Source organism: Sciurus carolinensis, chromosome 3, assembly GCF_902686445.1.
Source record: "Sciurus carolinensis chromosome 3, mSciCar1.2, whole genome shotgun sequence".
Lineage (NCBI taxonomy): Eukaryota > Metazoa > Chordata > Mammalia > Rodentia > Sciuridae > Sciurus > Sciurus carolinensis.
The window spans coordinates 4039246-4063930 of NC_062215.1; the positions used below are offsets into that span (position 1 = coordinate 4039246).

The following is a 24685-nucleotide window of genomic DNA, read 5'->3' on the forward strand; positions in this document are numbered from 1 at the left end:
TCTTGGTCAAACCCAACCCTCTCCTTATTCCATGCCTCAGAGGATGCGCTACGCAGCAGACATCTCCAGGAGCTATGCCCTGCGGTTGCCCACTTCTGTACCCGTGTCCGACCTGGGACTTCACCCCTGGTCAAAGGTGTCCATGGACCCAAATTGTGCCCTTTGGTTTTCTTTCTTGGGTATTTGGAATGGGCATTATGAAATTGCCATCAGGTAAGGCTGCTCTCTGGGACAGAAGTGCTGCGGGAGGCTCCCTTCTGCCAGGTGATCTGGGAAGCCCGGAGCAGATTGCTGCCACCAGGCAGGAGGGAGAGAGAGACAGAGGAGCCCACCTGGAAGCAGGGGCCTTGCCAGCCCCGCTGCTCACCCTCCTGCAGGGCCCGCACTCCTCTGCGCATGGCACGGCACAACCCGCCCACTCCCGGGGAGCCAGGCCTTTCTGACCCTTTCTCCTTCCCCTCTCTCCTTCCCTTCCTGCCCATTGCCCACCGCCAACTGAGGCAAACTCTGGTTAGGATGTGTATTTGAAATCAGGTGCCTGGGCAGAGGCAGAGGCAGAGCAGAGGTGCTCCTGGGCGCAGGGGAGTGAGCTGGTCCTGAGGATCACGAGGCCCAGGTGCTCTACCAACCAGATTCAGGTCAGAGCAAGTTCCTGGGTTCCAGGGCCCAGATGGAACCCTGGGACAGGAGCTCCTCCATTCATGGTGCCTCACAAGGGGCCTGAGGTTGGAGGATTTGTTCCCAGTTACTTCCTCAGCAGCCCAGAGCCTGGGGAGGTATTTTTTCAGCCTAAGAATATTCTCTGTGATCCCTTAGGCAGCCACCATCCCACCTGGGGGGCTGTGATTAGGATTATAGGTCATTCTCATTATTGTGATTAATAGTAATGGTGAACACGACTTCTGCTGAGAGCCCACCAAACAGTGCCTGGCTTGGGGGAGCCCCAGGGACCCCTTTTTCCAGGACCACAGGAGCTCAGTCCACAGCCCCTGCAGTCTGAGGTCTCCAGGGGCACAGCCCTGCTTCCTTATCTAGACCCCACGGAGCTCTAGAGTGGGGGAGGCATATGCCTCTCTGTAGGGTGGGCTTCAGGGTCAAGAGGGGTCAGCTACAGCGCTGGGGCAGAGCAAGGCCTGACTTCCACCCTGGGCTCACTGGGCTCTGTCATGCTCCCTGTCCTTGCAGAGGTGGTTGTCCTGGGCCAGAGGCCAGTGGAAGAGGGACAAACTGGCACAGAGAGGATCTCTTCTTGCCAAATGTGCATCCTCACCAGCCTCTCCTGCCTGGCCCCAGTCAGGGTCTTGCTGAGGGTGGACAGGCTGGCCAGGAGTGTTGGTGCAGCTTGTGGGCAGCGGGCAGTTGGGAGTCAGAGTTAGGCTTCGAGGTCACAGCTTGACTAGAAACATTTGGAGGAGGGAGGACCCTTCCATGGGGGCCACTGGCTGCGGTCACAGCCAGCAGGATCCATCAGGGAGGGTCTGGAACACGTTCATTCTGGTCTCTTCCCCAGTAGGCATCCATCCCTGAGCTCGCCCTGACCCCTGGGCACATCCTTGACACAAGAGAACTGTGGTTTTTTTGTCAAACCAGGCGGGTCTTGAGTAAGTGTAGTGCTCACTCACCTTTGGGTGGGCAGACCAGACCAGACTAGGTCAAAGCAAACCGAACTTGCAGGTAAACCCCTCCAGGGCAGCCCAGGCAGCTGGCCCGGGGCCCTGCATCATTTAAATCCCGCTTCTGCTCACGTCGAACGTGCGCCTGTTTTTCAGCCGACAACATGGTGTCCCTCCCTCCCAGAGACGACCAGGCCTGGGGGCCACTGCGGTGAGGGCCCCTCCTTGGCGGCTGGGGAGCCTGCTGCCTCCGTGCAGGGACCACCTTCCAGGGCTCGTCCTAGGATTCCGGTTCCTGCCAGCCTGCAGAGTCGTGGGAACGCAGGGGGCGCTTGGCAGGAACGCCTCCCCGGCTCCCCAAGGTCGTCCCGACGGCCGACCCTAGCTCAGGGAGCGGCTCTAGCCCTAGAGCCGGAGGGGAGGAGCGAGGACCTGGGAGGGGAGGAGCGAGGACCTGGGAGGGAAGAGCGGGACGACCCTAGCTCAGGGAGCGGCTCCGGCCCTAGAGCCGGAGGGGAGGAGCGAGGACCTGGGAGGGGAGAACGAGGACCCGGAGGGGAGGCGTGAAGACCTGGGAGGGAGGAGCGCGGACCTGGGAGGAAGAGCGCGGGCACCCGCCTGAGCCCCGCCGCCGCGGTGAAGGACTTGAGCTCCGGGCAGCGCCAACGTGTTTCAGCGGTGGGCCCTGCGCTGGGCGCGCACAGCACGGGGGAGGGCTCTGCGGATGGCCCGGGCAGCGGGAGGGGGGAAATATAGCTGGAGGAAGAGCGGCCGCCGAGAGGGAACGGGAAGATATCCGGAGGGTGAAGAATGGAGGGCGGTGGAAGGCACCAGAAGGACAGAGAGAACCTGAGAAGGAACCGGAGGAGAAGGCAGAGTCGTGCTCCCTGTGCGACCCCTGCCCTCCTGGTCAAGCCTCTTGCTGGGGCAAGAGACCCCTCTTGAGTGAGACCCTCAGCCCCTACCCAATGAGACCGCGGAGGAGACTGCAGTGGCTGGGCCACCCAGCGCATAACCCCCAGGACCAGCAAAGATGAGGAGGGGGCGTTCCCCACGTCCACCAGGAGGTGTCCACAGACCAACCTTGTAATGTCAGCAGGGGTCACAAGATTTTCCCCTCCCTCCTGGGAAGAGCAGGCCATAATACTCTTCTTTCAGAAATATTTGGAGTCAAATTGATAGAATAATAATTTTTATTCAAAGCCACCTTGATAGGAAGATGGAAGAAACTTCATTGTTTCAAAAAGTCCGTCTTTTGGAAGCTTTTAAGAGGGGAAGGGGTGCACTAGAACAAGACAGGAGTTTCCCAGGTTCCGCCTCCTTGCTAGTCCAGTTGGCCAAAAGGAGTTTCCCAGGTGTCCACAGGTCCCTGAAGCCGTCTCCAAGGGAGCAGGGATTTCCTGGTCAGCTCTGCACCTCCCTTTTAGATGAACATGTTCTCTTTTTAACTGAGGAGAAGGAAAGGTATTATTACAGAGGCCTTTCTTGAGAACTTAGAACCCCAAAGGAGGGGATGTTTGAGATAGAGGAGTAGATGGGACCCATGTTGGGAGAGGGTCACCGGCTCTGCTTCTCCACTCTCAGCATGAGAAGCCATTCCCAATTTCAGATGGGTGGGGACGCACGTTCAGTCTGTCAGTACCAGCAGTGGCAGGGGACAGAAAGAGGGATGCTTCTCAGCTTGTTTCATGAGGCCATCCGACCCCCAGCCAGCCGTGGTACCCAAACCTTACATAGACACATCCAGAAAGAAAACCAGAGGTGGGCCTTGCTCATGAATAGGGGTCCATCTGGCCTCCATTAGGCATTGGCAAATCAGACCCAGCAGTATGTGAAGGACCCGAGCTTTGTGACCAAGCGGAGTGTATTCCAGGAACAGAGAGGTGGGCTAATAGTGGAATTCTTCCCACGTGCCACACGGTAGTAACTACCAAGGAGAAAAGCCACCTCCACAGAGCACATCTAACATCTATACCCATGTCGCTGTCTGGTTTAGCGTCCAGCATGTATAAAGAATTTGTGGGCTGGGCTTGTGGCTCAGTGGTAGAGCGAGCGCTTGCCTAGCATGTGTGAGGCACTGGATTTCATTCTCAGCACCATATATGAATAAATGAATAAAATAAAGGTCCATTGACATCTCAAAAAAAAAAAAAAAAAAAAAAAAAAAAAGACCATTTAGGGCTGGGGATATAGCTCAGTTGGTAGAGTGCCTGCCTTGCAAGCCCAAGGTCCTGGGTTCAAATCCCCAGCACCGCAAAAAAAAAAAAAAAAAAAAAGGGCATTTAAACAAAAGAACTTCCACAATGTCAGCATGAAGACAGGAAACAAGCACAGAAAAAGGTGCTTGACTCTGTAGTCATCAGGAAATACGAATTGAAATCACAGCCTCCCATCCAACAGAGCCCCGAAACAAGAGGCTGACTTGCCGTGGGCTGCTTCTGCGTTGGTTGGAGTGGGAGTGGGTACCGCCACATTAGGAGACGGGTGCCGCGCCCTCCAGCTGGAGCGTGTCCACCCCATGGCCGGCAGTTCTTTCCCTAGGGGTGGGCAAATGTGCAGCCGAATACTGTCCACAACCGCGCTATTCACAGTCACCCGAACCCCAAAACAACTCCAGTGCCCGTGGACGGAGGAGTGGACGCAGAGATGGAGGTTTGTTCACAGGTAGGTTGTGCTCCCCCAGCGAGGACGAGTGAACAATAGCACGGGGGCACGGCGGATCTCACAGAGAGCCCAACACAAGAGTGTACATATTGTGCAACGCCATTTACGTGGAGTTAAAGAGGCAGGCAGGAGTGTGAGGAGTGTAAGTGGCTTGGGGGAGTTGCTGGGGCACAGGCAAACTTCTCTTTGGGTCTGGGTACTGACTTCATGGGTGGGCTCACGTGGACAGAAAATTCCTGAAGTTTTATACAAAATACTATTCTTTTTGTTTATTCATATCACTTTAATAAAAAGCTACCTTTTAAAAAACTAATGTGGCCAGGCATGGTAGTGCATGCCTGTAATCTCAGTGGCTCAGGAGGCTGAGGCAGGAGGATCGAGAGTTCAAAGCCAGCCTCAGCAACTTAGTGAGGCTGTAAGAACTCAGCAAGACCCTGTCTCCAAATAAAATATAAAAAAGGACTGAGGATGTGGTTCAGAGTTTAAGCGCTCTGGGTTCAATTCCTGGCGCCAAAAAAAGAAAAGGCTAATGTAGCTAAAAGAAGTCTTGACAAGTACCTCCAGGGAGGGGTCCTCAGGCCCAGGGGGAGGGCTCTGGTCTACATGCATGCCTTGGCAAGACCTCCAAAACCAAGTAGAGGCCACCCTGTCTCCAAGAGGTGATCCAGCTGTGGCATGTCATAGCAATTTCAGAAGACACCATGTTTCCAAATCCCCTGGGGAGGAAATGGGCAGTGGCGGCCTGGGGAGATGACCTGTTCGGTGGGGAAAACCATGCTGGGAAAGGAGGGCTTGAATGCATCCGTGGGAGGGGAGGGAGTGACCCTAAGAGCCGGACATTGCTGGGCAAGAGGACCTGGGTCCTGCGGATACCGAGGCACAGATGTTGGGGGTGGTGCCAGCTGCAGCCCAGGGTGCTGCTCTGGCTTCATGGAACCTTCTGGATGCTGCCCCAGGTACCTTTAATAATCCAGGTGCTCCAAGATAGTCCCTGAGAGGGGATGAAGCCTCTTCTGGGCAACGAGTTCCGGCCACCATGCTGGACCTCATTGGAGGAGTGACGGGCAGCTCCCGCAGTGACGAAAGCAGCCCCACCTTCTCCCCTTGAGGCTCTGGATGGGACCTGCTTCCACTCCAGTTTTGCTCAGTCCTTGCTGCCACTCTGGAGGGAAGTAGGGGAGTGAACCAAGAGACCCTGGACCCTGTGATCACCAGTAGCAGGAACTGTGGCCCTGTCCCTGCCCACCCTAAACCTGGGCTCACTAAAGCTGGCCTCCAGGAGACCCAGCCCTCCACCAAGAGACTGTGAAGACGGCATGGCCGTTCTCAGCCGGGCTGGAGGGCTCTGGCTGAGTGTAGTTAGGATCCTTCCCATCTCCCGCAGGGGTAGGTGAACTAGCCGGCTTACTCTGGGTCCCCCTTCATCTGTGCCACACAGGCTGGTAACAGGAATGATTCTCAGCCGGCAGAGGAGTTTGGGGACGCACCATCAGCCTCTCCCTGAGCTGAGCTCCCACCCACAGGGACTTGGGGCTGACCAGAGGAGAAAGGAGAGGCATGGTAAGGACAGCCCAAGAGAAGGCAGCCTCGGAAGTGCGAATGAGTGGCCTCAGGGTGAGGACCGGGCTCCTGTCCTCCTGGGGGCAGAGGTAGCTTTTACTTAGCAATTTTATTGAGGCAGTTTGCAGTAGTTTGGGGAAAAACGGCAGATAGTCCCATTGGTGGTGCCTGGACTTGCTCAGTGGAAGATCACGGTGACCAGCACGGGGGTGGTGCTGGGGAAGCCCGGCCACAGAGATGTTCTGAAGAATGTGCCCTGGGGTGGGGAAGCTGGCCAGGGCACAGGGACTCCGTGCCCTGGAAGGGGGGTCCTGGGTGCACGGTCCAGGGGCTGGCTAGACCCGTCCCAAAGCCAGCTCTGTGCCCACCAGGCCTGTGGCTAATTCTATACAGAAGCCCTGTGGCTTGTTCTGTAGGGGCTACAGAAGGAAGTTGCAGGCACAGGGAAGAAGAGACGTCTGATGGTGGAGGGTCCCTCACAGGCAGCGTCGTGGGCTGCATGGTGCCTGGAAAAACAGGGAAATATGTGGTTTCCCAGAAGGGAAACTGAGCGGCCAGAGAACTCTCAACGTGTGCTTGGCTCTGGGCTTGGAGCTGGGCTGCACCAGGAGCTTCCTGGAACCTGGGAGCTTTCTTTCTACCTTTGCTCTCACTGGGTTCTGGTGGGCTCTGTCTCCATCTGACACCCCCAGCCCAGCTCCCACACCCTTGTGCTCAATCATCCATTCAATGCTTGCTGAGCGCCTGTGGGTCAGGTCTCAGCTGTAGCTGTGAAGTCCCTCTTGATGGACTTGGGACCCCTTCAAGAAGATCGAGAGCAAGTGGACTTGACCAACAGGAACCTGGCAGCCTGAGGTCCCCAACACCCCAGGAGGCACTCCCCAGTGTTTCCTGGAGTTCAGAAAGGACCACAGCATCCCTCAGTCAAAGCAAGCAGCCACAACCTGCCAAAGCCCTCTGCGCACCTGTTTCTGACATGAAGATATTGCATCCGGGTTGCCTGGTCAGGGATCAAGGTGGTTCCCACAGTGTGGAGAAGTCGCTTTGGGTGGCAGACTCCCAGGACACAGTGTCCAGGGCTATCTGGTGTCCTTGGCTCATGTTCAGGCACATGCAGAGATAAAGAGGCAGAGAGATACTTGGAGTCAAGAGAGCTGACTCCTGATATAGGTTCTGCTATTTGCCAGACATGTGACCTTGAGCAAGTCATATTTTCTCAAGTGATGGGATTGGGCTAGAGTCTCTTAAAGTGCCAAGTCCCCGAGGGTCCTCAGGAAGGCTGTGAATGTCTGAACTCAGATGCGGCAGTGAGCAAGTTCCCAGGCAAAGCTTCCCCTGCATCAGACGCTAGTCAGCAAACTGTGAGTTGACTCCCCCAAACCACTCTGTTCCTTCTATTCTCAACACATTTACTGAATGCCTTTGATGTGCCTGGAACTCTCCCACAACCCTGCCCTCCAAGGATATAGTAAATCTCTACCCTCCTGAGTTCAACTTCTGCCAGATTAGACTTTTCCTGTGTCTTTCCAGACTGCGGGGCCTGGATCAATGAATAAAAGTCATGGGGAGGAGGGTTTGAATTTAATGCCAGAAAGAACTTTCTAACCGCTCCAGTGACATTGGAGTGGAAGGACTACCTTGGGAATAGTGACAAAGCTATCTCTGGAGATGTTCAGAAAGAGGTGGAAGACCTAGCAGATTGTGGTGGGTCCCCATGATCCTGCCAACTAGTGTTCGCTGTCTTGTACAGTCCACTTCTGTTGTTACCATAACAAAACAGCTCAGTCTAGGTAATGTGTAAAGAAAACAGGTCTATTGATTCACAGTTTTGGAGGCCAAAAGTCCAAGATGGGGTGGCCCCATCAGTTCAGCCTCTGGTGAGGGCCCAGTGCTACATGTATCCTGGCAGGAGTGTTTGCAAGACAGAAAGAGAGAGAGAGAGAAAGAGAGAAAGAGAGAGAGAGGGAAGGAGGGAGGGAGGGAAGAGAAGGGAGGGAGGGAAGAGGAGGGAGGGAGGAAGGGAAGGAAGGAAGAGGAGAGAAGAAGGGAGGGATGGAGGGAGGGAGGGAAGAGGAGAGAGAGAGAGAGAACGAGAGAGAGAGAGAGAGAACGAGAGAGAGAGAGAGAGAGAGAGAGAGAGAGAGAGATCATGTGGTGTGCTGAAGCCAGAGGAGACTGGGGTCTATGAGAACTATGTTAATCCCCTCTAAGAATGCGCCCAATGACCTAGTGACCTCCACTAGGCTCCGCCTCATGAAGGTCCCACCACCTCAGTTCCATGCTAAGGACTAAGCCTCCAACCCATGAAAAAAACACATCCAAACAGAGCGCCTCCTCTGAACTGTGGGCAGAGCCCATGACTTGCTTCCAACCGACAGAACACAGCAAGTGCGACTGGGTGGTGACGTCACATGACACTGTCACGTTTGTCCTGCTGACAGACTCTCTCCTGCTGGCTTGATGGCACAGGGCCATGATGGTGTGGCCCACCCAGCAAGGAGTGGAAAGCAGCCTCCAGTCAAAACTAGCAAGACACTGAGGCCACCGCCTGCCAGCAGCCCTGAGGACTCGGAGGCAGATCCTGCCACGCTGAGCCTGGACAGGTCTGCCACCACGTCCCTGAGGCAGAAGACCAGCTCAGCCACAGCCGACTCCTGACCACGGGAGCAGAGGACAGGTACACGTGTGCTGAGCTGGCGGGCTGGCAGGGATGCTGTTGAACGGCCGTCCATAGGCAATCCCAGGTGTGCAGTGGCCAGCTCAGACTGGCTCTCAGGAAACTCATCCCGACCCGAGTCTGTGGCCACACTGCACTCTTTGGTATTTTCTGCACTGTACCTAATTCAGTTCCTTGCGTACAATGGGACTTGATGTACCTCCGTGCAGCTCTGTTGCCCTAGCCCTGGTTCCTGCACCGGGCACGCAGCTAGCTAGCACCAGCAGATCCTGCCTGCACAGCTCTGGGGTGGGAGCCAGGACCCCAGATCTGGGCTCCCTGCAGCTGCTCCCTCCCAAAGTGACCCTGGGGGTTGTGTACCTCATCGATCAAACCTCCCGACCTACCCATACACAGGTCTGTGCAGGTTGAATGAGCTAATATGGCAGCCTATTAAGGAGCCCATGGAGGGAAGGGGTTGTTATTATTTGTTATGAAATGTCACAGGCATTCCTGCTGGCTGACTCACGGGGCTCCAGACTTGGAGAGCTCCCGTCCAAATAAAGCACGGATGGGGCTTTGTATTTGAGTCCAGGGTGTCCAGGCGTTGGCCTGAAGGCTTTGCTGTCACCCCTGTCACTCTGTTCTCTTGAGAGATGTGAGTGCAGAGCCCAAGTCTGTGGATCCCAGGAGTGGTCTGCTCCTGGCCCCTCCTGAGTGACTCGGCCACGGCGTGGCAGGCGGAGGGCCTTGTGAGCCGCCTTCACGGACCCGGGCGGGGGCTGTGGGCTGGTTTCTGAGTCAGAAGACGAGGAAGACCGGAGTGGACAGCGGCTGGGGGCCCAGCTGATCTCCTGGCAGGATTTTGGAGGTTGATGGCTTCTCACATTTATTCACTACCCTTCACGGCAAATCATAGTATCAAAACTGGAATCTCACTTGCAGTGGCAAATTTGCTTTAATTGCTGCCAACACCTTTCTGCTCCTGAGTTGAAGCACTCGTGACTTTTCGGGACTTCATGTAGAGTTAGCGAGGACCCAGCTGTTTGCCCATGCAGTCCAGGAGGGACCAGTAGCAGGAATGTTCCGCTGGCCTTTTGGGGCAAATAGGGGAGAGAAGCATCCAAGTCTCACCCTGCATGGCCCACTGGTGATGGCCACAGTGCTCCCAGGAGGGACCCTGCCCTGTCCCGCACCTTCTCTTCACAGTGAAGGGATCAAGACTCGCCTCTGAACCTGGGTTTTCTGGTTCTGTCACTCCAGGTGCTGTGAACTTGAGCAAGTCAGGAACCTCTGCACGGCTCTTATTCCTCGTTAGCTTGGCAGAAAGATGCTCGATACATGGTCACACTGATGGTCTGTTGCTCTCATTAAATTTTAAGTCTGTGACCTTTTTATTTATTTATTTTTAAGGCCCCAGGTGATTATTATATGCAGACACTGGCTTAGGTTTTGGAGATACATCATTGAACACAATGGAGTCTGTATTCATGGGGACCATGTTCCAGGGTATGTTGGGGGGTGGGTGACAAAGAGGCAAATATCCATGTCTTCACGTAGCACTGAGTGGTACTAAAAACAATTAAGTTAGGGGAGAGACGCGGGGATGGCGGGAGTTGTTCTTTTAGGTCAGCCATTGGCATGGCAAACCATGACCCACAGTTGCTTACGTTTGTAGATAAAGTTTTATTGGAACACAGCCTCGTTGCTCTGTGGTTGACTAGGACTGCTTTTGGGTTGAAGGTTTGCCAAAGAGACTGTCTAGTTTGCAAAGCTGAAATTGTTTACCGTCTGGATCTTTACAGAAAAGGGTTCCAATCCCTGTTTATTTATTCATTTATGTTTTGGTATTGGGGATTGAACTCAGGGACACTCTACCACTGGACAATATCCCCAGACCTTTGTATTTTTTCTTTTGAGACAGGGTCTTGCTAAGTTGCTGAGGTTGTCCTCAAACTGGTCCTCCTCCTGCCTCAGCCTCCAGAGTCTGATATTGCAGGTGTACACCATGTTCCTGCCCGACCCATGAAGGGAGTGGGTAGAGTAAATGTTCAGGGGATGAGGTTGAGAAGAGGAAACCACCAGCCTCAGGGTCCTGATGGGGGACACAAGGAGGCTGGTGGGAGTGTGTGGCAGGGTCTGGAGGTTCTTCCTAGCATGGGCATGGAGGCCCCTGGGCTTCCTGAGCTGAGGAGGCTGCTGTGCTCACATTAGATGCAGCAGGTGCTGATGGGCAGGGTCTGGGGGGTCAGGGGCTGGGGGAGGCACAGGGCCTGTTGGGGGGTCTCTGCTGCGATCTGGTTGTCTTGGGACCCAGTGAAGGGTGGAGGGAGGATGAGACATGTGGGATTCTGGACAAATTTAGAAGGCAAGATTCCCAGGACTTGTGGAGGCGCAAGCCACAGGTGGGTCTGGCTCTTTAGTGCCTTGGGGAGTTGGGGGGACGAGTGATTGAGGTGACAGTCCCGGACTGGGTGGGTGCCGAGCAGGGCCCAGCAGCCTGCCTCCGGGTTCCCATGACCCACAGCCCTGCTCTCTTGCCAGGGTCCTCCCTGGCACCCGATGAGCCTGGTGGGCACCTTGGTGGGTCACAGGCGCCCTGGACTCTCGGTGGCCATCGTGAGTGGGTCCCCATTTCCTGCCTCCTGTGCTCCAGCCTTCAACCTCCTCTCCTGCAGTCATCGTCATGGGGTCTCTGTTGACTGGTGGGGACAGAAAGTGGCAGCACCCGCTCCCCATGCACCAGGCCCACCTCACCGACTCTCTCAGCTGGGAGACCAGACTTGCCCGGGAGGCTGGAGCCGAGTCTGGGGAAGGCTCTCGTCACCTCCAGTGGCCTAAGGTCAACAGCAGCCTGCTCACAGGTGACCCCTGCATTGCTGGATTTGCACTAATTAGTTAATATCCATAGAGTGCAGATCCCTGGAAGGTTTAGCCTTGTGTGGGGTGGTCTTGGCCAGACTGTGAACTGCCTGAGGTCAGGGCCATCCCACCCTGCAAAGCCCCAGGCAGGCCCTGGAAACCGGGCGACGGGACACTCTCCTGGTGTGTACCGCAGCAGTGCTGGGTGGCGGGTGTCAGGGGCTGGGCTGGATCAGAGACAGCCGGCTCCTGTTGGGGGTGGTGTGAGGTTCCTGGAGAGGCCACAGCCCTGAGGAGGTCACTTCCCTCTGTTCATGGCTCCCTTCTGGTGCTCCATCTGCCCATCTTGAGGTGGGGCAGCTGGGATAGGCAGCTTGGGAAATGAGAAGACGGTTCAGTGGTGGCCGCCCTTGGAGAGAAAGTAGGATCCCTCTCCGGAGAGGTGGTGGAGATCTTCTGCTTAGCTTTGAAAAAGAAGTTTTATTGATGCAGAATTCAGATGCCGTAGTCACAGGCTGGATGGTGTCCTCCCCAAATTCACGCTGACACCCTCGCACGGGACACACAGAGACCTCGGGAGCGCTCACAGAGGGGAGACCGGCGGGGACGCAGGGAGAGGAGGCCTTTGCGGCCTCGGGAGGAGCCCCAGGAGATGGTGCGGAAGGGCACCCAGAGGGTGCGACAGGGCACTGCTCGCTAGTTTGAGTCCTCAGACTCAGTTATTGAGTGAAGGGCGGCCATAGGCCCCCCAGTTTCGGAGTCGGGGATGCTGCAATGTGACTGGAACAGTACCCTGACTCCAAAATGCAACAGAAAGAAGACCGTCTTGGGAGCAGCGCTGCTAGTGGTCAGGTATTTTCTTGTGAGCTGCCTTGTGGGTGGGACTGGGCAGCAGGGACCCCAGGTTCCCAGACAGCAAGGCTGGGGATCACCAGATGGGTAGGCTGCCTTCTGTGGAGGGTCACGTCACCCGTGATCACAGAGCAGAGGGGGCTGGGGCTCCTCTGCCTCCTGCCCTGTCCCCCACACTGCGCTCAGCTCCTGCCTGAATACCTGTCCAGTGAATACCTGACCTCAGATGGAAGGGACAGCCAAGGGTTAGCATCTCCCTGGTGCCAGCTTAAAACCTGGGTGGAGGACCCTGGTCTGGTCCTTGCCCTTGGAACTTCTCGGTGACTTTACACCTGGCTTGGCATGTTCCAGGAATAGGGAGTTCAGACCCTTGCAGCAGCAACCTGTGCCATTTTGAGGCAGTAAGGCCCGGAGCAACAATTTCTCATAGATGAGACTGAAAATCTATTTCTGGAGCTTCAATGTCAGCAATTATCTTTATTCTATCTATTATTTATCTATTTTTGTGGTTCTGGGGATTGAATTTAGCGGGTGCTCTACCACTGAACTATACCCCAGGACTTTAAAAATTTTTTTTTGTATTTTGAGACAGGGTCTCACTAAGTTGCCCAGACTGACCTCCAGCTTGTGATCCTCCTGCCTCCGTCTCCTGAGTAGCTGGATTACAGGCCTGTACTACTGCTGCCAGCTGCAGGATTCATCTTAATTTTATCCCTTGGGGTCTGTGATGTTTCGAGTGAGTCAACACTAGCACCTTGAACCTGGACTTCCAGCCTCCAGAGCTGTAAGAAAAAGTTTCTATTCTTTGCAGATTACCCAGCCTCAGGTATTTTGTGATAGCAGCACAAATGCTCACCTTGTAGCAGCATAGCACCCCACATTCTGGTTTTTTTTTTTTTTTTTTTTTTTTGGTGCTGGGGATCGAACCCAGGGCCTTGTGCCTACAAGGCAAGCACTCTACCTACTGAGCTATCTCCCCAGCCCCATCACCCCACATTCTTGAAGGAAGGTTTTCTCCCTTCTGAGTTTGTCTTCTTTGGTTTTATTCATTTTTTGAGGGGACTGATTTCAAGTCCTTTTACCTTCCTAGTGAACTCAGATTAATTTGACTCCGCCTCTGCCCTCTTCTTTGCCCACACCCAAACTAAACAATAGGCCAGGGAGTAGCAGGGCAGGGTGGAGGAGAGAGTTAAGTATCACCTTCCTTGTTAAGGAGACAACGCTTACAATGATTTCTGTGTTTGTCAGCTTCCTGTCACTATAACAAAGTGCCTGAGACAGTTAGCTGATGCGGAAAAAAGCTTATTTTGGGAGTTCCAGCCTGTGCTCAGTCGGCCTTGTCGTTTGGGGCTTGTGGTGAAGCAGTGTGTCACACAGGACATCGTGGAGCAAAACGGCTCAGCTCTTCACAAGCCAGGAAGCAAAGAGAAAATGAGATGGAGAGCACTCCCAAAGACCTGAAGACCCCCACCTGTCCCACCTCTTGAAATTTCCACCATCTCCCACAAGTGCTACCTGGGACCAAGGGCCCCCATGGGTTTCTGGGGGGGACACTCAAGACCCAACTACAGCAGAACCCAGGTACCCAGTCAGGGCTTCCCGAGAACCAGAACCAGCAACCCCACCGCTATGCCCTGCACCACGGTGTGTTGGCCAACTACAGACTGCATAGCAGAGGGTGGCCCTGCAAGATCATGTCTCTTGGTGACATCACAGCTGCCAGGCTGTGTAAGCAGCACACGCTGGGATGTTCCCACGGCGACGAGATGCTGAGGGATGCCTCTGTCTGTCAGACGATTCGTGACTGTACACAGATACTTAGGAGACCTACCGTGGGAATTGGCTCATGTCATTCTGGAGGCTGAGGAGTCCCACGAAATGCTCTCAGGCGGGACCCGCAGCAGGACACTGGTGGTGTGGCTCAGTCTGAGTCCAGAGGCCCGAGAATCAGGGGAGCGATGGTTGACTGTCAGAGGCCTGGAAACGCCCAGGGCAGGGGCGGGGCGCTGGCCTGCGTCTGAGTTTGAAGGCTCAGGAGCGCTGGTGTCCTTTGGGTGTCCCAACCCCAGCAGAGAGAGCACACGCGTCCTCCTCCACCTGTGGGTCCACCCTGCCCTCAGTGGCCGATGCCTGTCCACCCGGGTAAGGGCCGATCTTCACTCAGTCCACGAATTCAGGTGCTAATCTCTTCCAGCAATGCTCAGAAATAAAGTCTGGCATCCCTGAACCCTGGCAAGGGGACACCTAAGATTGGTCATCGCACCCAGACTGCACGACCAGCTCCAGTTCTCTTAATTCAGAGCAAGAGGACCCGTTTAGACAAAACAAGGCCACGCAGCGCCCTGTGGCCCACCGGCAGCACACTGGCTTTCCAGAGGAAGCTGACCAAACTCTCTGGGGATACATCCAGTGCCCCCAAGCAGCGTATCAGGAATCAGGACGTGGTGTGTGAATGGGGAGGAGGAAGGGATGTGACATCGCCTGCCCTCCAGCTTATTCTGAATTCCCTCTGAAGCAGGCCCTGACTCAGCACTGGGGTCCACACCCAGTCACCCCCTCATCAGTGGGCTCCACCTCTGCGGAATCCACCAATGCAGATAGAAGATATCTGGGGGGAACACACATCAATAAAAAAGAGCAATACATCAAGAAAAGTATGAATAAAAAAGTCAACATCACAGCTGTTTCCACAGCATGTATGTCGCGTCGGTATTACGAGTACCCTAGAGATTGAGTGCACGGGATGCGGTGGGTTATACCAAAGACCTGCCGGCATTTTCTCTAAGGGATTGAGCAGCTGCAGAGGTGGGTGACCTCGGGGACCTGGAGCACATGCCCTTCGGATGCCAGGCCCCCTCTTCCAGGAGCGAGGTGGCTGGGGTACTTTCCCACCAGATCTGAGCGGGTTTGAGTGAGGGCTGCTTCTGGTCTGCTTGCCCAGTGCCAAGGGCAGAAGGCACCCGTGCCTGGTCAGACTCGCTCCTCAGGGCACCGGAAGCAGAAGGCGCCGAGGGGCAGAGGATGGGCCCTGGCCATTTCCACTGCTGCTGGACCAAGCCACAGCAGCCACTGTCTCCTCTCCTCCTCGGTCTCCCTGCAGCTGTTGGGAGGTGGTGACTGCCTCCTGCCCTGTCCTCTCGGGCTGCAGGGGCGCCATCATTTCAACAGACCTTGGCCCCGGTGCCCACTCTACCCCTTTGTCTGGCCTCCCCCGCAGCAGAGATTGGTGCTTCAGGACGCTGCCCACCTGGGACAGGCGGCCAGCAGGATGTGCTGGCCTGGGAAGGGGCTTGGTACCCAGAGTGGAGCCACAGGCTGGAGCTCCAAAGCAGGCCACGCTGGGCCTCCCGAGGAGAGGAGAGGGGAACTGCTTCCAAGAACTCCTCCCCCTCCCCTCCCCTCCCCCAGCTCCATGACTCAGAGGAAACGAGAAAGGGGACACGAAACACCCACAGCTCCATGGGGTTCCATGGGGTCACAGGATCTGGATTTCTCCAAGGAGGAGGAGCGAGGTCCTCGTCAAGAACCCAGGAAGTGCCCGCAGCTGGGGTCCTGGGGGCCACAGAACCTCACTGATGGGTTTCCATGTTGGCTGTGGTCCCGGGTCTGCGTTCCGGGGCCTTCTTTTCCTCCCCACTCCCCACCATCCTGACTGGTCCTGCCTGTCCTTGCTTCTGACCCCATCATCCTGGAGGCCTGAGCTTCTGCACAGAGAGGTAGAGGCCTCCCTCACCCAGGGACAGAGGAGGAGGGTCTCTCCAGGCCCAGGCCCAGGCCCAGGCCCAGCATCAGAGCCGAGCGGGTCAGGCCTGGCCAGAAGTTTTAATGAAGAGAACAACAAACGACGGGCAGGGAGGGGCGGCCGCACACGCCGTTCCCAATTTAATCTTCCCTTTTGGCAGAAACTGACTTCTCTGCAAGAACAATGAAAAGTCAGGGTGGAGTTTCCCCTGCCACTCAGCGCCCGAGGAAAGTCCTGTGGCTGGGAGGGCTGGCGGGGGCTCTGGGGGGTGCCCGCGGGGCAGGCCAGGAGGGCTGGTCGGGTGGCCTGCCAGGCTCTGCTGCCGTGCCTGTCACCCTGAGGTCCCGGGCCCCGCCTGCTGTGCAGACAGCCACACTGTGGCCTACACTGTTCCCCTGCAGGGCTGGCCTTGGTGACATCCTGGGGTCAGTTGGAGAGGCAGGCTGGGCAGTGCTGGCCAGGTGGGGGCTGGGGACACAGGACAGCTTTCTTTGTCCCCAGAAGGAGGGCTTCTCTGAGCAGGCCCACCTCCCTGGACTCCTGACTCTGGCACAGCTGTGACCCAAATCCAGGTGTAGACGCACAGTATGTACCCACACTGGCCCCTCGCTGGCTGCTTGGGACCCTTGAGGCTGCCTTTCCTGCAGACCTCTGGCTCCTCTGGGCTTCCTGGGCGTCCCGGTCCTGCCTTACACAGCTGCTCTCAACTCCCATTGCAAGACCCAGGTCAAAGCCTAGGCTGGCCTCCTTGCTGGGGGGCAGCGGGGCATAGGCTTCCAGACCCTTTGAAAGGAACAGCTTCAGTGGCCTGCGTTTCTCTTTGTCAGAGAAAGAGACCAGAGCAGGCCAGTTGTCATCAGGGAAAGCACAGTGTAAAGTCCACAGGATAAAATCCTCCCCCCACAAAAAGGGCCTCCAAGAATGGGGGTCCCAGAGCAGCTTGGTGTGTGTGTGTGTGTGTGTGTGTGTGTGTGTGTGTGTGTGTTCAGAATCCCAGGCCCTGGGGCCTTGGGCACAGCAGCCGATTCAGCAATGGGGAAACTGTGGTTAGGAATACAGGAGATGAGGATCTGGACTCAGAGCTCACGGTGAAAGAGGCCTGAGCTGCCTGGGAGGAGGGCGGCTCCCCAGAGGACCCTCCCAGCCCAGAGCAAGAGCTGCACGCAGCAGGTCTTGGGACCCCTCTGCCTCACCGCCTCTCACCGCAGGGTCTGAGTTGAGGGCCCAGAGGCAAGGCCTGTCTGTCAGCGTCCTGTGTTCTCGATGCACACCTGCCCGCCATTGTGATGGAGTCCCTGAGGAGAGGCGGGGGGCCTGTACCTGGCTGAGCTGAAAGGCCAAGGTTGAGTTCCGCATTTTACAGGTGAGGAAACTGAGGCAGGAGGAAGACCCCTGCCCGAGGTCACCCCCTGGCTGCTGGTGCAGAACTGGAACAACAGCCCAGGGCACTTGGCATGCAGATGACACCACCCCGGAGCAGGTGGGACCCCCCAGGGACAGATAACGCCCAGCCGCTCCCGTGTCGGGGGTGCCAACTGGCAGAAGCCCCCAGAGGCCGCGGGTCCCTGGAGACTCAGGGAAGGCGCTGCCAGCAGCCAGGCAGCTCAGAAGCCAAGTCTCTCACAGCCTCTTTCTTTGTTTTCATTAGGGGAAGATCTCAATTAAAATAATTACAGTTACAACAAAAAATCACTGAAGAGAGAGAGGAAAAGGAGTTCAGTTAAATGCAAATATATTCAGAAGGCTGTTATGAACTGGCTCACCCCTCTGAAATCACCCATTAACAAGTACACGCTAATTATCCACCTTTTATTGTTTTAGAGAGGAAGCGATTCCTCCACTCCTGCGGAGCTTGTTGGATCCCAGGCAAGGAGGGCACTGCGCAGTGGACCAATACCCCCGCCACTGCGATTGAGCCACAGCGCGCTGGGCTGGTCCTGCAGAGCCGCGAGCTTCGCCTTACAACGAGTCCTGGTTTTCCGTCACTGAAGCGTCCTCCTTGTGTCAGATAGGGTGATTTGTCAGGGGACCCCGGCTCCTGCTTGGAGCCCGGCTGTGCCGCAGGAAGAGCCTCCTGTTTTATTTGCACCTTTTCTTGGCTGGGGGTTGGGGCTCCGCTCTTCTCCTCTGCTCTGGGGCTGCTCGGGCACAGGCTCCAGGATGTGGAGGCAAGGCAGCGGCAGGGACTCTGCAGCAGGAGCCCCTGGGTAATGGCCATGTGACAGGTGAGACAGAAAGAGGGGTGTGCACCTGGGCTCAGGGTGCAACCTACCTGTCTGTCCAGGGCCATCTGTCTGAACTTCTGGAACCATCCTGCTATTAGTCAGCTCTACCTGCAGAATATGAATTTTCCATAGCTGTTGGGTTCAAACTGAATCCTTCAGACCCCCTGTGTATCCAGCAAAAAGCACAAAAATCCCGTCAAGTCACATGTCCCTGTACTGGGGAAGAAGGGATCCCTCTGCCCAGGGTGGGGCTGCGGGCAGGGGGCTTTCCTGGGCAGCGGTGTGTGGTGAGAGGTGCCATCAGCTCTCTGGTCTTTGGAGGCAAGCCTGTCCACTTAGCTGTCAGTGCTGGTTTTCAGACACAGGTCTGTAAAACCCCAAGTTCATGATTTTGTCCCCTCCAGAATGCCCTCAAAGAAGACCACTGTGCAGTCTGGAGAACTGGGGTGGGAGTGTGGGAGGGACTGTCTGAGGTTCTGCATGTCCTGCAGCTGGAGAAGCAAGGGCCAGATGCCAACCACGAAAGATCCCAAGAGTCGGCGCTGAGGTCCTGCCCTGGCTGTGGGCATGGGGCTGGAGGTACCGAGCATCCCAGGTGTTTCTGGCATTAGGAATCCCCGGATAGATAGCCCTCACTCCCTGGGTGGTCCCTCATGTGCTGGGGCAGTGAGGAGGGGGCACTGCCTGATGGAGCTCTAGTCGAGTGCTCTCCAAGGCACTGACCACTCCCCCTGTAGGAGTGACCCCAGCCCCCTCTACTCCCCTGGGGTTCAAGGTGGAATCTTAACCTTTCTGCCTGTGTCCCCCAGGTTCCGTTCCCTGCCTTCAGTCGCCAGCCTTGGTGATCTACCCACCTGCATGCCTGCTTCCTGGTGCCGGCAAGCCCTGCCATCCTCCACACCTGGTCACTGTTCAGCGCCCCAGGGCCTTGACGGCTCCATCAGGTCTCGGCTGAGGGTCTTCCTGCCACATGCATGCCAGGTGGCACGCTGCTTGCAGAGGAGTGCTGGCCACCAGGGGAACTGAGGCTGCTCAGTGGAGGTGGACTTGGAACGAGCATCATTTGTCCACACGCAAGCCCCTGGGGTTGCCTCTGTTCCTGGCACTGTGCCGGGCACAGGGGGAGGAGAGCTGGCCTGCTCCAGCTCCCGGGCGGGGCTCAGAGCCTGCTGGAAACCCTCCGCACCAGTTCGCTCCTGATCGCTCTGCTGTGAAGGACTGGCCACTGTTGGCCAAGGGGCACTCGAGTGTCCAGGGAGGTCATTTCCTCAGATGTTGCCAAGACTGAGCAACAAGTCGGGAGGCCCTGGTCTGTTGAGGGCCACCATGCACAAAGTCTATGCCATGTCCCGAGAGTCAGGACGCTGGGAAGACGGCCTCTGTCCCCAGGAAGTCACAGCACTTGAGCCAGGATCAATGCCCCAGCGGCACGGGCAAGGTAGCTAAGGCGGGGCCTCCTGCAGGAAGGGAAGGAGAGTGGGCCAGACGCTCATCAGGTGAGTCCTGCACTGCTGCCTGGGACGGGAGGTGCCGGCTGGGTGGAGGAGAGGGACAGCCCCCAAGGGACTTCAGACCTTCGCCTCCCTGCTGCCTGGGCTGGAGGCTTCGAGCTTGACCAGGACTTTCAGACGTCGTGGTCCCGTGTGCACTGAGAGCACCAGGGACGGTCGCAGGCACGTGGTGTCCCAGGTTTGGGCGATGGAGGACTTCCTGGGCAGACCCAATGTCTGCCGGTTCCCAAGGTGAAACCAGCAGAGTGAGCAGCTCTCTGCAGGGAGGTGGTGGACCTGATGAAACAGGCCGGCCACCAGCAGGAGGGAGGTCCTCCTCCCCCACGGTCCCCTCCCCTGGGCCTGACGTTCCTGGAGGATGTGCGTCCACACGTGTGCTGCTGTTTCCCGGGGTGGGGGTGAATCCTTCCTATTTGTGACCTTGTTGCTTCTTGTGACGTGCATTCTCCTGGTGCTCTGCTCCAGTGATGGTGTGGGTATGTCGAGGAGGGCAACCCGACAGGGTGGTCTTCACCCTGCAGGTGCCGTGTGGTCCCAGTGGCCTGAATGGGTGCCCTGCACACAGGACGGTTCTCTGATCCAGTCAGGGCTGCAGAAGGCGCAGGCCCGGGATTCCGGACCATGGGTTGGGGTTATTTTACAGAAGAGGAAACTGATCTCAGAGAGGTTCAGCACTTTTCCTAGGGCCACAGAGCTGAGACTCAGCTGCACCTGGATTTGAACTCCTGCACTCTGGTTCCAGAGCACCTGACTACCGCCCTGTCTCTCCGATGCCACATGGGACCCTCCTCCTCAGCATGACCCCACCTGACCTGGTTTCCATCCCCCAGACCTTCCCCTCCTCTGCTCCAACTTGGTCGAGCTCATCTCCAAACTCTCTCCCTGGCTCGAGAGCTGGCCTGGGCCCTTCCCTCTCACTCTACTCTTCTGCCCGGCATGGGCCCCAGCTCAGGCTTCTGCACCTCCTGCCTGGCATCCCGCTCTCTGTCCTGCCTGCTTCGCCCAAATGCCAAGCTGGGTTCTTCCCTCTGCATCCAGGTCAAAGCCAGACTCCGCAGGGTGTGCTTGGCTTCCAGCCTCACTGTGCCTCTGGCTGTGGATGGCTCCCCACCACCCGTCTTTCTCCTGATGTACTTTTGTGTTCCGTGACTCTACCCCTTGCTCATGTGTCCTCTGCTCGGAGTGCTGAGTTCACCGCTGTTGGCCTGGCAAGCTCCTATTCACACATCAAAACCCAGTCTCCAAGTTACCTTCCTGCGTTCTTTCTCCTCCCGTGAGCTACTTCTAACTCATCTGAACTATGCTTTTTCTTGTCACTTACTGATATTGATCTCCCCAGGGCCCACCCCCATTTGGACTCTGGGGCCCTCATGGAAGGTACTGGAAGCATCTCTGCCTTCCTAGCATCCAGCAGAGCCTGGTCCTCCGTAATGCTGGTGCAGTAGGAGTGAGTGGCCATCTCTTGGCACCTCCAGGAGGACCCTACTGATCATCACCCTGCCAGCCTCGGGGAGCCCTTCTACAGCCTATTCAAGGGCTTGCCTCTCTCGCCGTCTCTGGCCTGATGTCCCTCTCTCCTGGCCGGGGTGCCCTGGCCTGCTCCTCCATACACAATTTGGCCACTGTGAAGCTAAATACCAATAGGTGGTGTTTGCTCTTCAGAAGGGACATGCTACGGCCACGTGGGCTGGGACGGGGCATTCAGCAGAGAAGAATAATTGGATGAATGTTCCCATGGCAACGGGGCCTTCCTGGAAACCGCTGGAGGGACGGAGGAGAGGACCGCTCTGGGGCCCTGGGGTCAGGCGGGCTGGGATGGGTTGTGCCCCACAACTCACTCTTCCTCCAGGTCAATGCCCTGACTCGGGCCTCCTTCTCCCTGCTCCCTGGCTGCCTTCCTGGGCCGCGGAAGCCATTTCCCTGCTGGAAGAGCTGCTGTGTGCCCACTCGGTTCCCAGACTGCCGTCTCCTTCCGTGCCCAACAGAAAACGTGCCTTTTGACGACGGCGTTTTGCAATGCTTGTTACCCATTTGTGAGATGCTCCTCCAGAATTGCCACTCACGCGTCCATTTCACAGATGGGTCACCCAGGCTGCTGCCGCCAGGGAAGTGGTAGCGGAAAAGCCGGAGTTGCAGCAAGGTGCCAGGCAGGCGCCAGCCGGACTCCTGAGCCCTGTCCTGCGGGGAGGCGGGCAGGGGCGGGGGCGGCCACCCTCCCCTGACTGGTCATCTCCAGGCAGGCATCCCAGGGAGGGCGTCCTCCTGGCACAGGCCGGAGGAGGGCGAGCCCTGTGCCACCGAGGAGCGCCCCGGGAGATTGCAGCAGCTAATCGGGGGATGGAGAACCCAGCCTTCGCTCTCCTCCAGCCTTCGCTCTCCTGGCCGGCTCGTCCTGTGATCTGGGAGACGCTCCGAGTCCACGGAGCAAGAGGCACCGTCACGTCTGCTGGGAAGGTGCGCGTGTGTGAGCGAAGGTGTGAGCGTGCGGGTGTGTATGTGTGAGTGTGTGCGAATACACACGTGTGCGGATGCGCGTGCGCGGTCAGTGTGTGAGAAGGCAGGAGTGTGTGGGGTGTGAACGGGAGTCGTGAGGGGTGAGCCGGCCAGCAGGTCTGCCTCGGGGCAGCAGGGCTGCGTCCTAGGGGCACAGAGAGCTGCTCCCGGGGGGAGGGGAGATGGCAGGAGCCTGGCCTGGGGAGCTGGCCTGGCGGACCCCCTTCCTCCCACAGCTCTGTGGTGCTGAGGCCCTGCTGTATTTTGAGCCAGAATGGGGATTGGGACCCACGCCTGCCAGCTCTCTCTGGTGCCTCTTGTGTGCAGAGACCACAGATGTCAAAAGGACACACAGATACAGCGTTCCATCCGATCTGTGGCCCTCAGCGAGGCATAGTGAAGTGCTGGCTTGTCACGCAGCCCTGAGCTAAAGAAGGACTGGGACGATTCCTAGGTCTGTACCTTGAGGACAAGGCCTCTCACTGAGCTCTTGGCATATGTGTGCTTCCCCGCCTGCCCCATGCCTGCCACTTGTGAAGTTCTGAAACACATGGAATCTTCCACAGGTGCGTTAGGCCGAATCTGAAACCCTGGTGGTAACCTCGACTAAGTTTGACCTCCAACAGGTGGGTGTCTGCAAGCCAAGGGGCAACTGCTGGAGGTTGGTCCAGGTGCTCTGTGGCCCTGGGAAGAGTCTAAGATGTGGTCCAGGCTGGGACGAGGTCATGACTTTGAGTGCCACCCTCTCGTTGCCGTGGTAACGAGCTGCTTCCTGGGTACTTCCACATCCCTTGGGGTAGGACAGGTCATGTGATGTACTTTGGCAATGAAATGGGAGAAGGTGATTCCTGCCCCTTCCTGAAGGAAGCCTTGAGTTTCCTGGGTGGGCTCCACCAGCACCGTGGGAGCAAGGACAGGTCACTCCGAAGTCACCCACTCTGCCTACTGCTCCTACTGTTTTTTTTTTTGTTGTTGTTGTTGTTGTTGTTGTTACTGGAAATTGACCTCGGGCTGCTCTCCTGCCGAGCCACATCTGCAGCCCTTGTTCTTGTTTTATTTTGAGGCAGGGTCTTGCTAAATTGCTGAGGCTGGACTAGAACTCGCTACCCTCCTGCTTCAGCCTCCCATGTAGCTGGGATTACAGGTGGGCACCACCGTGACCAACTGCCTGGTGCTCCTTACGTGAACCACAAAGAAACCGGTGTTGCTATCCGTTTACTTCCAGCATTTCTGTGATGTTACAAGGAACATAAGGTTTAATTTTTTTTTTTTTTAAATTATCACAGTGGCACTCACCTCTATTCCCAGCTACTCAGGAGGCTGAGGCAGGAGGATGGAACATTTGAGGCCAGCATGTGCTCATGTGTGTGTGTGGGTCCTGCTTGGGGTTCTCAGTGTTTCCTGCATGGCTTGATGTCTTTTGTCGGTTTTGAAAATTCTCATTCTGTCTTCAAGGATTGCTTCTGCCCCGCTCTCTCCTCCCCTTGGCCTGGGTCACTTCTTTTTTTTTTAATTTCTTCATTTCTTTTTTTTTTTATTGTAAACAAATGGGATACATGTTGTTTCTGTTTGTACATGGAGTCAAGACATACCATTTGTGTAATCATAAATTTACATATGGTAATGTTGTTTGATTCATTCTGTTATTTTTTCCCTTCCCCCCACCCCTCCCACCCCTCTTTTCCCTCTATACAGTCCTTCCTCCATTCTTGCCCCCCTTCCTAACCCTAACTCTAACCCTAACACTGACCCCTCCCACCCCCCATTATGTGTCATCATCCACTTATCAGCGAGATCATTCGTCCTTTGTTCTTTTGAGATTGGCTTATCTCACTTAGCATGATATTCTCCAATTTCATCCATTTGCCTGCAAATGCCATAATTTTATCATTCTTTATGGCTGAGTAATATTCCATTGTATATATATACCACAGTTTCTTTATCCATTCATCAATTGAAGGACATCTAGGTTGTTTCCACAATCTGGCTCTTGTGAACTGAGCAGCTATGAACATTGATGTGGCTGTATCTCTGTAATATGCTGATTTTAAGTCCTTTGGGTATAGGCCAAGGAGTGGGATAGCTGGGTCAAATGGTGGTTCCATTCCAAGTTTTCTAAGGAGTCTCCACACTGCTTTCCAGAGTGGCTGCACTAATTTGCAGCCCCACCAGCAATGTAAGAGTGTACCTTTCTCCCCACATCCTCACCAACACCTGTTGCTGCTTGTATTCTTGATAATCGCCATTCTAATTGGGGTGAGATGGAATCTTAGGGTGGTTTTGATTTGCATTTCTCTTATTACTAGAGATGTTGAACATTTTTCCATGTTTGTTGATTGCTTGTAGATCTTCTTCTGTGAAGTGTCTATTCATTTCCTTAGCCCATTTGTCGATTGGATTATTTGCATTCTTGGTGTAGAGTTTTTTGAGTTCTTTATAGATTCTGGAGATTAGTGCTCTATCTGAAGTATGATTGGCAAAGATTTTCTCCCACTCTGTAGGCTCTT

The 24685-nt window shown here is 56.0% G+C and overlaps 3 long non-coding RNA genes across 3 annotated transcripts; 2 read left to right on the top strand and 1 right to left on the bottom strand.

Moving 5' to 3' along the window:
- Positions 1-2987: 2987 nt before the first annotated feature.
- On the bottom strand, positions 2988-6858 carry LOC124979219 (uncharacterized). The gene is made up of 3 exons (XR_007107641.1): positions 6803-6858; positions 5238-5439; positions 2988-3061 (listed from the first exon to the last, which is right to left on the bottom strand). It is a non-coding gene; the product is annotated as an uncharacterized LOC124979219 (long non-coding RNA).
- Positions 6859-7078: 220 nt separating this feature from the next.
- LOC124980427 (uncharacterized) lies at positions 7079-16389 on the top strand. Its single transcript, XR_007107800.1, has 4 exons — positions 7079-7198; positions 8279-8514; positions 12800-12991; positions 13456-16389. It is a non-coding gene; the product is annotated as an uncharacterized LOC124980427 (long non-coding RNA).
- A 5166-nt stretch (positions 16390-21555) lies between these two features.
- Positions 21556-23115, top strand: LOC124980706 (uncharacterized). The gene is made up of 4 exons (XR_007107854.1): positions 21556-21825; positions 21922-22139; positions 22415-22632; positions 22745-23115. It is a non-coding gene; the product is annotated as an uncharacterized LOC124980706 (long non-coding RNA).
- The last annotated feature ends 1570 nt before the right edge of the window (positions 23116-24685 follow it).